This window comes from Phyllobates terribilis, unplaced genomic scaffold (assembly GCF_046119375.1).
Source record: "Phyllobates terribilis strain yellow unplaced genomic scaffold, ASM4611937v1 Scaffold_36__1_contigs__length_13169755, whole genome shotgun sequence".
In the NCBI taxonomy this organism is placed as follows: Eukaryota; Metazoa; Chordata; class Amphibia; order Anura; family Dendrobatidae; genus Phyllobates; species Phyllobates terribilis.
Window position 1 is genome coordinate 48,770 of NW_027362796.1, and position 15,322 is coordinate 64,091.

The window sequence follows — 15,322 nt, forward strand, 5'->3', positions numbered from 1 at the left end:
CACAGTGTAGCCGCAGCTGCTGCCGGAATCGCCTGTGCCCGCTGTTAAAGGGCATGAATATTTAACCTCTCTCCACGCCCATGGGCGTGGGGATGGGGTGAATATTCATGCCCTTTAATAAGCTGGCACACGAGATTACCCGGCAGCAGCAGGAGCCGCAGCACGGCTAAGCTGTGTGCCGGCTATGAAGGAGCATGAAGTCACTGCTCCCCGCGCACACAGTCCCGGCGCTGGGAGCGGTGACTTCCGTCAGCTGATCTCTCCTTGTGAGCCGCGCATGGCAGTGACGCCATGCGCGGCTCACATGGGGAGATCAGTGCGGGCAGACAGGCGTCAGCGCTGGAGGAGAGAAGAAAGGTGAGTAGCAGTGTTTATATATTTATTTTTTTTATATGTGCAGCATGATGGGGATTACGGGGACCATGCATACTAGGAAAAAGGATGAGGGGGCCATACATACCAGGGTAAGGATGAGGGGGGCCATACATACCAGGGTAAATATGACGGGGCCATACATACCAGGATAAAGATGAGGGGGCCATACATACCAGGATAAAGATGAGGGGGCCATACATACCAGGATAAAGATGAGGGGGCCATACATGCCAGGATAAAGATGAGGGGGGCATACATAACAGGATAAAGATGAGGGGGCCATACATACCAGGATAGGGATTAGGGGTAACATGCATACCAGGATGGGGATTGCTGTTCCATGCATACCAGGATGGGGATTGCTGATACATGCATACAAGGACGGGGATGAGGGGTGCCATGCATACCAGGACAGGGATGAGGGGTGCCATGCATACCAGGACAGGGATGAGGGGTGCCATGCATACCAGGATAGGGATTAGGGGTGCCATGCATACCAGGATAGGGATTAGGGGTGCCATGCATACCAGGATAGGGATTAGGGGTGCCAGGCACACCAGGATAGGGATGATGGGTGCCAGGCATACCAGGATGGAGGGGTTCCATGCATACCAGGATGGAGGGATGCCAGGCATACCAGGATGGAGGGATGCCAGGCATACCAGGATGGATGGATGCCAGGCATACCAGGATGGAGGGATGCCAGGCATACCAGGATGGGGACCATGTATAAAAGGAAGGGGGGGGGCATATATACCAGGATGGGGGATATTGTCAGAATTGGGGGATATTACCCCTATACCAGTGTCAGCAGAAGACCCCCCCCCCTTTAAAAGTGGATCATGAACACATCTTTTGCTCAAATTTTTTTTTTCTCCTCTAAAACCTAGGTGCGTCTTATGGTCCGGTGCGTCTTATAGTCCAAAAAATATGGTAGGTGTGAGTGGTTATTTCATCAGTATTTTGCACCAGCTCTCTCTCCACCTGAGGGCTGCTACATCCCGTTGTACATTAGTAATGCGACTAGGTATTGGCAAGTATGGCTGCCTCTTTTATAATGTATGTTATATAGCAAAATTAATTGCATCATTCAAAACTACAACTCGTTCTGCAAAAAAAAAAAATCCTCACATGGCTGTGTCAATGGAAAAATAATAAAACCTTTTTGCTCTTGGAAAAGAGTAATAAAACGAAAGAACGGGATTGTCAGGGCTGAAATTAAAAGTTTGCAGACTACAGAATTGTGCCCATGAGTAAAGCACACACTGTCATAGTTCCCCAGTCAGTGGATGGTCTCAGTTTCGCTCAATTCTTACGTATAGTTGGCATGTGCCCACAAGTATACAAATTGCTTTCATGCGGTTATGTGACCGTTGATCAGCTGGGGACATTGCACACATTCACAATTCTGTAGAGGTTTCAGTTCAGCTCAGGCAGTCCCCTGTAAGCAATTGTACACTCGGGTTTTAAAAAACAAAAATAATATATCCAAGTCAATACATGACTGTCATTTATTTCACTACTGCATTGCGGCTAGCCTCCTCTAACTCCGCTCCATCAGGACTGTGACCTGCGAGTACGGTGCTTACAGAGGGAGGTAGTCAGACACTCCATATTATTACTGGTCCCTTTCCCGAAAGCTCAGTCACCGCTTACTGACTGCTTTATACCAGCAGAATACCATCACAAGCTCACCAGTAGGACATTTTTTTTTAAAAGGCGGGCAGAATGATGATAAAGTACATACTGCAAGATGGGCAGCATGGTGGCTCAGTGGTTAGCACTAGGTTCCTAGGTTCCCATTAATGGGGTTATCAGGGTCTATTTTTTTCTTTTCATGGGCATCACAACTTACAGGCAAGCAGTTGCTAATACCTGACTGTAGTGTCCGATACCAATCCTCTGAGCAATCACGGATGGGTTCTGACGGCGATTCTGTGGCTTCCGATAACATCATATAACAGAGCAGATGCTTATTTTCCGCTGTGCTGACGGGGCGTGACTGCTGATGTCCTGCTGATTGACAGGCCACTGTGAAGCCGGCTGTCAATCACCATGACTTGGGCAATCACGCCCCGTCAACAGCAGAGCCTGGAAGAAGAACAAGAGCTGAACAGGAAGAGCTTAAGGATAACATCTGCAAGGAGTTTGTTCTTTCTCGCCGTGTTTTCATTGGTTTCCTCCCACACTCTGATAGGGAATGTACAGTAGATCATCATCACTGTCCCCATTGGGGCTCACAATGTCTGTAATGTGGCATGTAAGTAATGGGGCTATAAAAATGAGTAAAATAATAAAGATCATTGATCGTTAACTGCCGAACACACAACAAGAGTAATGAGACTGGAGGGCTGTTTAAATGCCTCATTCAGATAAAGTTGGTGCTGTGGATTTTAATATATTGCCATTTTTCTACCTATTCACAATTTCCACTTGAAAATCCAGTAAGTCTGATCTTACCCTAATAACTAAATTCATAAAGTAGTAGGAAAAAATACATTAATACAGAAAACAGGTTTTGGGAGCTTGCAGTGCAGATAAGTGATGCTTACTATTGTTGAGCGATCACTAAAATGCTCGGGTGCTCGAAGCTCGGGCCCAGCTCACCGTGATACTCGGGTGCTCGATCCGAGCAACGAGCCCAATGTTAGTCTATGGGAGACCCGAGCATTTTTGCGGCAGCACCCCCGACAGTCTGTAGAAAGCCTAAAAAGTGCCCAAAACGATAGTGACAGTGCTCAAATGACATGGGGACAGCATGGGGATCACCCCAGGAAGCATTTCTGACCCCCAGGTCACTGCTGTCAACAACGTTTAAGCCACTTTTACGGGCTCACAATAAAACGTTCAAAAACGAAACTGAAACGGTTTTCCTGTGAAATATGTTAAGCAACTTCCTTTCCAGGGTAAAGCCTTGTGTATAAGGTAAAATAAATAACCAAAAACAAAAATATTCCTGCACACCTTGGGCTATGTTCACAAGTAGCATTGTTTAAGCGTTTTTGCACTTTTGTATTGCTTTCAACCATGACAAATGCATTCACCGGGAAATGTCATTTTAACATTTTACAACCTTATCTGGCCATGTGCTGTATGACACATGCATACAAAGCTAAAAAGACATGGGAACAGCATGGGGAAGACCCCTGGAAGCATCTCTGACACCCAGGTCACTGCCTAAAAGCGTGCCCATCTGAAGTGATCCTTGCCGCATCAGAAGATGCAGACTTGCAACTATCCCCGTGCAAGTCCTTGTGAATGTGGCCAGGGATGCTCCATCTCACTGACGCCTTCACCCTGGGTTAATATTGTGGAAGCCGGGACACCGTTGGATACTGGGATGCAACACGTCCTCCAGACATAGAGGATTGCGGGTCCTGGGTCAATCAGGCTTCAAAACAAGGTTCAGAAGGTAGACAGCAGCAGTGGTCGGCCTCCTATACAACGAATAAATTATTCATGATCATGAGGCCATCCATCTCCTTAGCTTTCTGTTCCTTGGAATGCAAGCGCATGTATGTAGTAGCAGTTAGGCCTGAGGTGGTCAGCGTTTTGGTGCATATCCTACCTCCTCCGTAGATTGCTGGATGTTTTCCTGCTACTATGACTCCCGTTAAAACAAAACTTCAGGTGATGAATGATGGATGAGGTGGTGGCAAAGGAGAAAGAGCAGGATGAACAGGGACCATTCACATCAATATCAGGCTAGTCAACCACACATGTTTTGTAGGATATGTTTCTGTACCAAAAGGAGCGGTTAAGCTACACAGTTATAGGGCATACAGTGAGTGCAATGCCTACCAAAAATTTCGAGGCACTCCATTGCCCCTTGGAAGTGACATGGAGGTCAGAGGACCTTAATTAAACCGTTTTTTTCCATTTATAGCAACTGGGTCTCCCGTACACTGTTGGCCTAAGCAGTGAATGGAAGGCTTTCCAAAAATTATGAGGAACTGCAATGCCCCTTGAAACAGGCGTGGGTTACAGCGTACTAAAAACCTTCTACCCATTATTGGAGAGCGAGTCTCCCTTAGTTTTCGCCTATGCATTGAAAAGCAAAAGCTGACTAATATTAGGAGGAAATGCAATGCCCGTTGGAAGAGTCGTGGAGATTAGAGGTAATTAAAAACAACATTTCAATGCCCCTTGGAAGAGCTGTGGAGTACAGGGTGGTTTAATGCCCCTTGGAAGAGTGGTGGAGGTCGCAGTAGCTTAACAAGACGGTTTTAATGCCCCTTACAAGAGCCATGCAGTACAGCATATTAAAAACCTTATACCCATAATTAGGGAGTGGGTCTCCCATAGTCTGCGCCTATGCCTTCCAAGCAAAAGCTGCCAAAAATTAGGACGGAGGAACTTGTAATGCTGGCAACACGGACCAAGGTCACCCTGGTGGTATAGTGGTGATGGAGGCTGAGGATAAGAAGAGCAAAATACAGCCGAAATAAGGAAGCGTATACCCCCATGTGTGGGTGTTAAGCGGTGCATGGGAATACACCTCCCGAAATAACACAGTGGATTTGACTTTATGTTACCCTGCTGTCATTTGGTGATGATGAGAAGTCTGGCCCAATCCAGCCCTTGTTCATTTTGATAAGGGTCAGCATTGTCAGTTGACAGGCGACTGCGCTTATCAGTTATAATTCCCCCAGCGGCACTAAAAACACGCTCCGATAACATGCTAGCGGCAGGGAAGGCCAGAACCTCCAAGGCATACAGAGAAAGTTCATTCCAAGTGTCCAGCTTGGATACCCAATAATTAAAAGGCACAGAGGAATCACGGAGGACGCCGGTACGGTCGGCAAGGTACTCCCCCTCACCATCTTTTGAAACTTTCCACTCCTTGTGAGAGTGCCCCGAGCCTCAGGGCCTGTAAATTGGGCGGGTCTCAGAAAACTATCCCAGAACGTTGACAGTATTCCCCTGCCTCTGCTGGATTGGAGTTGCGTCTCGCTCGCCTGTACGCCTTGGTTGGGCAACCAGCTGTGACCTCTGCCGCTAGCGTGTTCAGATGGGAATTTTTTTAACAGTTCTGCAGCAAGAGCCTTCTGGTACTGCCCCATTTTTGTAGACCTCTTCACCTCAGGAATAAGAGAGTGAAAGTTCTCCTTGTAGTGGGGGTCTAAAAGTGTCACCAACCAGTAATGACTGTCACCCAACATTTTGACAACGCGAGGGTCACGGTTAAGGCAGCGTAACATAAAGTCAGCCATGCGTGCCAGACTGGTAATGGGCAAGACTTCCGTGTGCTCAACAAGATCACGACTGACCATGCTCTTCTACTCCTCCTCCTCCCCGTCCTCAGGCCACCCACGCTAAACCGATGATATGACAGTTGTACAGGTACTACCGTCTAAAGAACATGATACCAGCTCCTGTTCTTCTTCCTCCTCCTCCTCTCCCTCATTGTCCCCCAATGCACATTGGGATGAGATGAGGCTGGGCTGTGTGTAATCGCCCGCTACGGCTTCTTGATCCATTTCATAATACTCTGGCTGCAATGCCTCCTCTTTAATTCTCTGCAGAGAGCGTTGCAAAAGACAGACAAGTGGGATGCTGACGCTAATGATGGCGTCATCGCCACTCACCATCTTGGTGGACTCCTCAAAGTTTGTCAGGATGGTACATATGTCAGACATCCAGGTCCACTCCTGAGGTCTTATGTGTGGAGTCTGACCTGAATATCGACGGCCTTGTTGCAGCTGGTACTCTACAACTGCTCTCTTCTGCTCACAAATCCTTTGCAACATGTGGAGGATAGAGTTACAACGTGTGGGGACATCACACACAAGTCGGTGTGACGGAAGTTGCAAACGCTGCTGCAACACAGCAAGGGCGGCGGAAGCTGTAGCTGACTTCCAAAAATGAGCTGACAGGCGGCGTACTTCGACGAGCAGATCTGGCAACTCGGGGTACGATTTAAGAAACCGCTGAACCACGAGCTTAAGCACATGAGCCAGGCATGGTACGTGTGTGATCTCGCCTCGCCTCAGAGCCGCCACCAGGATACGGCCATTGTCACACACGACCATGCCAGGATGTAGGATCAGCGGTCTCAGCCACAGATCTGCCTGCTCTTTCACAGCTGTCCACAACTGTGAGGTTTATCACCTAAGCTTATGAGTTTCAGCACAGCCTGTTGCTGCTTGGCGGAGGCAGTACTGCAGTGCTTCCAGCTTGTAACTGATGCGGTGATATCTGAGATGGAGGCTGAACATGAGGAGGATGATCATCAGGAGCAGTACACTGTGGGGGCAACTCTGACTGACATAGGGCCCGCAATCCTCGGTGTGGGGAGGATGTGTTCCGTTCCAAGGTCCGACTGGGTCCCGGCTTCCACTATGTTTACCCAGTGTGCAGTCAGGGAGATGCACCGTCCCTGGCCACAAGCCCTTGTCCACGTGTCCGTTGTCAGGTGGACTCTCCCAGTAACTGCGTTGTTGAGGGCACGGCAGATGTTTTGGGACACATGCTTGTGTAGTGCGGGGATGGCACACCGGGCAAAATAGTGTCGGCTGGGGACCGAGTACCGAGGGACGGCCACCGCCACAAGGTTGCGGAAAGATTCTGTCTCCACCAACCTAAAAGGCAGCATTTCCAACGCAAGCAGTCGTGAAATGTGCGAATTTGGGACTGTGGCCTGTAGGGCGTTGGCTGCGAATTTGCACTTTCGTTCAAAGGTCTGGGATAAGGACAATTGAACGCTGCGGTGGCACGTGGACGTTGATGCGGTTTCTTGAGAAACTGCCATAACAAGTGAAGACTGAGAGGAGGGGGCATCTTTGCATGCAGTATGGACAGGGGATTACCTTGCACGCACAACAGGGGGTTCTCTTACACGCACAACGGCGGAAAAAGCAGTGGTGACACCCGCTGACACTGGTCGTGGACCCTGGGGTTCGCCCCACAAAGTCGGGTGCTTTGCTGACATGTGCCTGATCATGTTGGTGGTGGTCAGGCTGGTACTTTTGTCACCCCTGCTGGCGCTGGCATGGCAGGTGGTACAAATGGCCTTTTTGGGGTTATCAGCAGAGTCTTTAAAAAAATTCCAGACTCTGGAAGACCTACCGGTTGTACTGGCAAAGTCCCTCGTGTTAGTGTTACGGGGAACGGTTGCCCGCCTTCTCTGTGCAGCCACCACACTGCTTCTTCCTGTCTGTTGGGGTACTCTGCCTCCCTCCCCCTGTGTGCTGCTCGCCTCGCTCTGCGTGTCCTCCTGCCATCTTGGGTCAGTTACTAGATCATCCACCACGTCCTCCTCTTCCACTTCCGCACCACGATCCTCCTCCTCACTTCGTGGCAATTGTGTCTCGTCATCGTCCACCTCTTTTGACAAATTGCCAGCGTCGCCTTCCTGTGGCCGTGGCTGTTCAAATATTTGGGCATCGCTACATGGGATCTTCTCTTCCACCACTTCTAGCGGAGAAAGAAAAGAGGATTTAGATGAAAAAAAAAGGATTTTTCCTGGCCCCCGAGACCTGAAGCCAAGTCTAGCAATTTGAGCAGCAGGAGCACACAGGACTGTAATGCAGCGTTTGTTGGTATAACCACTGCGTTTCCTATACAGCCTGCCTGCCTGATATCTGGGATGGATATTAGTCCTGAGGATGGTTTGTTTGATCTGGCAGCTTTTACAGACCCTACACTAACTATTTCGCAGTATATATCTCTCCCTAAATCAGCAGCACTTTCCCTAGACTGTGTGATCCCGGGCGACTGAGTCCAAGATGGCGGCGCCCGGTTTTAAATACTCAAGGTGACGCTGGGCGGCCAGCCAATCACTGTAATGCCCACAAACAACATGGCTGCGGCATTACAGTGACTGACTGGCAATCCCTGCATGTTCATTGTCTCTGTAAAGAGCGCCAAACATGCAGGGCGGAGACCCGAGCTCCCGCCCGAGTAACCCGGAAATGCTCGGTGCTCGCCGAACATCCCGAGTAGTGAGATGCTCGGGCGAGTAACGAGCAGTGTCGAGCATGCTCGCTCAACACTAGTAATGACGTCTATTAGGCTGTGTGCACACATTAAGCTTTTGGTTTCTCCATCTCTTGTCTGGAAAATGCTGTAAATAGGTGCAGATTTTTCCCCACTCATCAGTGTGGGTGAAATCTGCAGCAAAAACGCTGACAGAATTGACATCCTGCAGAATTATATCTTCACCAAACCTGCAAGTCACAAATAAGTAACATGTGCAGGAGACGTCAGGATTCTCAGTCACTTTCCTGGCATCGGGAAACCCTTTAGATTTTGTGACAAATCTGCACAGAAAAAAGGTGACAAAATCTGAAATGTGTGCACTTGTGTCCTTACAAAGTAAATCAACATGCAAAGTAACTGCAAGGAATCTCTCAAAAGGAGTTTGTTACTCCAAAATGGAAATTCAGCTACTTAATGATTTACATTAAGGCTATGTGCCCACAATGCAGAAATGAAGCAGAAAATTTCTGCAGCATTTCTGCATCTCCCTGGCAGAAAAAACGCATGCGGATTGTACATGCGTTTTTCCAGCGTAATACATGTGGATTCACATGCGTTTCCGCATGCGGATTGACAAGTGCTTTCAAAGCGATTTTAGCATCACTTGGAAAGTGCTTGACAACTAGGTCACACTATATAAATCCATGCAAACAGCATGGATTTATATAGTGTGACCTGAGAGAATGGTTAAAAATAAAAAAATAAACCTTGATACTTACTTTCCGATGGCCCGGCGTGTGTTGCTGCGCTCCTTCCTGGCTGCCAGCTGATCGCGGGACACTGCACTGAAAGACCTGCTGTCACATGACTGTGACGTCAGCGCAGGTCCTTCAGTCTGCTGGCAAGCACAGGGAAGGAGACCGGGGGCTGTCGGTAGGTGAATATAATCTTTATTTTTTATTTTATTCTTTTTTTTACAGTTTCTATGGTACCTGGGTGTGGATGAGAGTCTTCTCTTCTCCACACTCGGGTACCATCCAGACATTACAACGCGCCAATTAAGCATGTACAGAAGCAGTCTTGCAGAATTGGCGCGTTCTAATGCAAGTCAATGGCGGCGAAAACGCAGCGCTTCCGCAAAATTAATGGACATGCTGCGGATTTTTGAGAGCAGCATAAATGCTGCAGAAAAATCCGCAGCATGGGCATTGAAAGTGCGGAATTGCATAGGGGACCATGGCAGAAGGCTTACCATGCGTTTCCCAAGCGTTTACGCTGCGGAAAATTCCGCAGCAAAAACGCTTGAAAAACACATCGTGGGTACACAGCCTAAATTCACTTTTAATCCTTATGCAACTAATGGCACTTTGTTGCACCCCTGGCATGGTCAATGTCCAAGGGGATCAGGTATTAGTCTTAGTGCCCACAGCAGAAAGTAAGCTCATGGCCAAGTGGCAAGGGCCATATGAAGTCCGGGAAAAGGTTGGGGAGATGAATTAGAGAGTATATCAACCTGGGAAGAGAAAACCCAAACAGCTATATCACGTAAATTTGCTATAAGCAAGGAAAGACTGGGAATGTATGATTACGGATGCGACTCCGGTCGTATCGTCTGGGGACCCTCCGACAATGGCCAGGGGAGAGGTAAATATAAGTGACACACTCTCTAAACAGAAGCGACGGGAGACTGAGAAATTGGTGCTGCGGAGTACGGATGTATTTTCGAAACTGCTTGGCCGAACATCTGTGATCCAACATAACATTGTCACAGAGGCCCAGACACAAGCCATCGCAGCTGAGGAAAAACAAATGCTCCAGCTAGGAGTTATCGAGGAGTCCAGGAGGGAGCGGGCTAGCCCCATTGTAACTGGTTCTGAAGCTGGACGGATCGTTATGATTTTGTAACGACTTCTGAAAATGTAATAAAGTGTTGAAATTTGACCTTTATTCAATGTCCTGGGTGGACGAGCTGATTGAGAGACTGGGGCAGGCCCAGTACTTCACCACGGGTTACTGGCAGGTGCCTCGGACAGAGTCAGCCTTCATAACGCCGGAGGGTCTCTATCACTAGGTCGTCTTGCCTTTTGGGTTACATGCAGCCTCGGCCATGTTCCAGAGGCTGATGGACATAGTGTTAGAGCCTTATCAGAAGTATGTATCGGTGTATTTGGAGGATATTACCTTTAGTACCAAGTGGCATACCAGCTTGTCCCAGGTACAATCAGTAGTGGATTTGCACACAGCCGTGGGCTTAACAGTGAACCCAAAAATGTGGAAACTGCTGTCACTTCACTTTCCACACTGAAACGAAGATCATCGAAAAGGAGGGGACTGGGACATCCCTACTCTCCCCTGCTTTGTTTGCCGCCCATCAGTGATGCTGGTTTCAGGGGCTGGTCCGTGCAATGTCTCCCTCAGCGCCCTGTGCGATAAGTGCAGCATCCGGTCTGTTGTCTGCTTAGCTGAATAGTAATAACTTATTACTAATAAGCCGACTCTGCTTACAGTCAGATATCAGAACTACACTTATGTATTTTATGTCTGAGTGCTTACTTCACGATTCAACAGTTGTTCATTTGTTCCAAAAAAATTTGATTTCAGTGATAAAACTGACATCCTAACAAGTTTGAGCAAGGTCTACTACTCCTCGGATGACTCTTCTGCACAGTATAAAAATAGGAGAAACCTTATAATTGTATGCCATCACAAGAAACATTTTGGAGTGAAAGCTGAATGGCACTTTTTTGCCATTCAGCTCCTGGCAAAAGGTGTATGTGATGGTTTAGGAGGCACGGTGAAATGTCTAGCAGCTCAAGCTAGCCTCCATAGACCACATTCAGACCAAATTTTAACACCCATGCAACTTTTCCAACTGAGTGAGAAAAATATTCCTAACATCCAGTTCACGTACTGTACAAACCAGGACTAAGAAGAAGAGGAAAGTTTGTTAAAACATTGGTTACAAAAAGCAGAACCCATCAAAGGAACTAACACTTTAATTCCATGTAGTGAAACAAAAATATAAACAAGGATTTTTTCATCCAGAAATGACAGTGAAGTCCATGAAGTGATTGAAGGTGGCACAAGATTGGCGATGGATGATATAACTGGATATGTGACCTGTGAGTATGATCAGCACTGGTGGCTGCTGGCTAATGGACTCTCCAAAGACTAGGACAATGAAGAAGTAAAGCCATTTTTCTGCACCTTCTGGTCCATCACCATCCTTTGTGTATCCAAGAAAGCAGACATTTTGAAAGTAAACAAAAATCAGATATTAACACAAGTGGACCCAAACCCCATAACAGGCGTACATACTGACACAAAAGGAAACGGCCATTGTTAGTAAGAGATTGTGGACAAGATTACATTTCACCCAGAGGGGAGAACAAATTATTGAGAAAAGATCAGTGTAAAGACGTACTATTAATTGTTCAGACCAATTCATAATGTTTTATTTTATCGCTGGACGATTTTACTGTATTTTTTTTCATTATTTTTTTTTAAACTGGAAAAAGGAAATGTCTAGTGAAGTAATAATAAAAAAAAAGTTGTTACATGTATAACTGTATATTAAAAAGGTGTTAAAATATTGATTCTTTTAGTTTAGCATTAAACCTATGACTAGGATGAGACTGTATTTAGAAAATCACACAACAAAATATGATCCTACAGAAATACCAACTTGAATCCCTGAAGGAATGTAACCAATAACACAAGTAACACATACGCATTTTTTTTATTTTTTTTTTTACAAAACACAGTTTTCCCGAAATCGCCCATCAAAATTTAGAATTTGACTCCTCGAAAACAAAATAACAAACTTGGTTAAGACATGTCGAATTAAAGCCTGTACAATTCTGAACAAAATGCTGCCTCTCCCATCTCTATCTTAATTGTAGCCCGCAATATGATAAATGTAAAGTCTATAAAAAAATAACGAAGATAAAAAATCCTAAATTTATTATTTTTACTTCACTAAAGTAGCACTTCAAAAAAATGGTGTCATTCAAAAGTACAACTTGTCCTGCAAAAAACAAGCCCTTGGTTATATTGAAAAAATATAAAAGTTATGGCTCTGGAAAAAAGAGGAGAAAAAAAACTAAAGTGCAAAGATAGAAAATCACAAGATCATGAACGGGTTAATATCAAGTGAATTGAACCAGTGTTATGTAAAAATTAACCATTACAGAACATTGCTAATATTTTCCTATTTTTTCATATTTTATATAATGGTTGTTCCCCAGCTTTTCCAGTCTGCAGAATGCCAGATCTGCCCGGCCAGTCAATCTAAACGCTACCGTGGAGGTGACTGGAAGTGAGAGCGCGCGCGGGGTGTGAACACGTGGGCTGTGGTGTGGCTGTGGTGAGCGGCGTGCGGCGTGGTCCGACTCGGCTCGCGGCCCTCTGGCGAGGGAGCCAGGCGGAGGTGACCAAGTGGACCGGGAGGACCGGTAGGAGGCGACCGGAGGAACGAGCGCAAGAGAGCGCTGTGATATCGTGCAGCGCCGGCCGGCGGAGGGCGCCAGGTGGTGGTGACCAGGAGGACCGGTAAGAGGCGACCGGAGGGGCGAGCGCGCTGTGATAGCGTGCAGCGTCCCTAGAGGAGGTGAGTGAGGGGCAGGAGGCCGCGATAAGAGGCCCTACTGAACCCAAGCGTGTATTGTACTGTATTTGTATTGTAATTGCATTTTATTTAAGTGCTCCCCCCCCGGCCTTATTTAAATTAATCCCCTGTCCATATTTGATCGATCTCCCCCCTATCCATATTTAATACAACTCCCCAGGCCATCTTTAGTGATCCCCCAGACCATATTTAATTGATCACCCCCCGTCCATATTTAAATTGATCCCCTGATAACCCCCCGTCCATATTTAACTGATCCCCCTGACCACATTTAAATTGACCCCCCCGTCCATATTAAATTGATCCCCCGACCACATTTAACTGATTGACCCCCCCAGCCCATAATCAATTGATCCCCCTTGTCCATATTTAATAGATTCCCCCTGTCCACTTTTACTGATCCCCCAGTCCCTATTTATTTGCCTTATCCCCATCCATATTTAATTAACCCCCTGTCCATAATTAATTGATTGATTCCCCAGTCCACAATTAATTATTTCCCCAGCCCATATTTATTGATCCCCAGTCCATAGTCAATTGACACACCGTCCATACTTAATTAATCCACCTGACCTACTCAGCTGAGTCCCCGGTCCATACTTAATTGATCCCCCGTCCATACTTAACTGATCCCCCGCCGATATCTAATTGATACACTTGCACATCCCTAATTGATCCCCGTCCATACACCTATATATAAATAATTGTGTTTTGTACTTGTATATATATACTGACTGTATCCCCATATTTAGAATGGCGTCCATCTTGGCCGGAGCCGTGCAGTGTACATCTTGCGCAATGTATGCATTCCGTGAGCTACCGCTCGAGGATCCATACTGCTGCGAGAGTTGTGAGCATATCGTGCACTTGGAAGCCCAAATTCTGGATCTAAGTGCTCAGATAGCGATACTGAGGAGCATCGACAACATGGAACGGAGTTAGCTGCTCACCGAGCAGACACTCAATGGGTCAATACTGGGGGTGGAGCATAGAGGGGAAGTGCAGGCTGAACAGGCAGGGAGCTGGATAACAGTTAGGAGGGATAGAGGGAAGAAGTATAGGAAGGCTGGTTCAGAACCGGCATTATTGGAGCACGACAGATCCTCTGACCGCCGGGGGAGTGTATGCTCCAGTAATGAGGGGGAGGGGGGAAGTGTAGGGCAGGCAAGACAGGTCCTGGTAGTGAGTGATTCTATTATTAGGGGGACAGACAGGGCAATCTGTCACAAAGACCGGGATCGCCGAACGGTGTGCTGCCTCCCTGGCGCTCGAGTCCGGCACATCGCGGATCGGGTTGACAGGTTACTGAGTGGGGCTGGCGAAGACCCAGCGGTCATGGTCCACATCGGCACCAATGACAAAGTGAGTGGTAGATAGAGGGTCCTTAAAAATGATTTCAGGGACCTAGGTAGGAAGCTTAGGGCAAGGACCTCCAAAGTAGTTTTCTCAGAAATACTACCAATCCCGCGAGCCACACAGGAGCGCCAACGGGAAGTTAGGGAGGTGAATAAGTGGCTAAAGAGTTGGTGCAAGGCAGAAGGGTTTGGGTTCATGGAGAACTGGGCTGACTTCGCAGTCGGCTACAGGCTCTACCGTAGGGACGGGCTGCACCTCAATGGGGAAGGTGCAGCGGTGCTGGGGAAGAAGATGGCTAATAGGTTGGAGGAGTATTTAAACTAGAGACGGGGGGGGGGACCAAGGAAATAGGTGGGATGTGAGGCAAGCAAGGGGGAAGGGGAGAAGTGAATATAATGAGGGTGGAGAGGGGGGTGTGGATAGTACAGTTAGATCGCTAGAGAAGAATAGGAAGCTAAATAACCCCAAAATTTTATCTTGCATGCTGACCAACGCAAGAAGCCTGACCAATAAGGCGAATGAGCTGCGGGCGCTTATATCGGAGGAGAGGTATGACATCGTAGGTATAACAGAGACTTGGCTAGATGATAGCTACAACTGGGCGGTAAATTTATTAGGATTATAGTTTATTTAGAAGGGACCGGAAACAGGGGAAAGGCGGAGGAGTCTGCTTATATGTAAAGTCATGTCTAAAGCCCAGACTAAGGGAAGATATAGGAGAGGGAGAAGAGGGGGTCGAGTCCATGTGGGTAGAGATAGAGGGGGCAAAAAATAATAATAAAATATTATTGGGGGTCTGCTATAAGCCACCAAATATAACAGAGGAGAATGAGAGTCTGCTATTAGGACAAATAGACAAAGTAGCAAAACATAATGAAGTGATTGTAATGGGGGATTTCAACTACCCGGATATTGACTGGGAAACAGAAACCTGTAGATCTCAGAAAGGAAAAAGGTTCTTGACAAATATTAAGGATAATTATCTCTCCCAACTAGTGCAGGAACCAACGAGAGGGAAGGCCGTGTTGGACTTAATATTGACTA